The sequence below is a fragment of the Amblyomma maculatum genome, chromosome 1 (genome assembly GCF_055883805.1).
Source record: "Amblyomma maculatum isolate TAMU_Amacu chromosome 1, ASM5588380v1, whole genome shotgun sequence".
NCBI lineage: Eukaryota > Metazoa > Arthropoda > Arachnida > Ixodida > Ixodidae > Amblyomma > Amblyomma maculatum.
Genome location: NC_139344.1, coordinates 335,612,466 through 335,612,906, shown reverse-complemented (window position 1 = coordinate 335,612,906; position 441 = coordinate 335,612,466).

Here is a 441-nt window from a genome sequence, read left to right as displayed (position 1 = left end):
AGCGACGCGTCATCCGCCTCGATCTTCTCGCTTTCACTGCTTAGAGCGATTCGGAAATGTTTTTGCGTTCTCATCGCGCAGCTACAGCTGAAAGGTGTCTATTTTTTTTTTTTTTTTTGTTTACTCTGAACTTTGACAATGTTGCGACTGTCAATGAGCTTCACGAAAACATTAAGAAAGATGCGCACGAATATGCAGACAACGTTAAAATCAGCTTTTGTCTGTTTTCGCTGCTTATTTACTTTTGGAACGTGTGTGTGTGCGGCACGGATATATATATATATATATATATATATATATAAGCAGATCAATTAAGGGGAAATGAGGGTGCTCGTTATAATACATGAAGGAAAGAAGCCAACAGTCGGCGAGGCCAAAGAAAGCGTTGGGGATGGTACTTTATGTCTTTTTTTTTTTTTATATATATATGGTTGGTTGGTT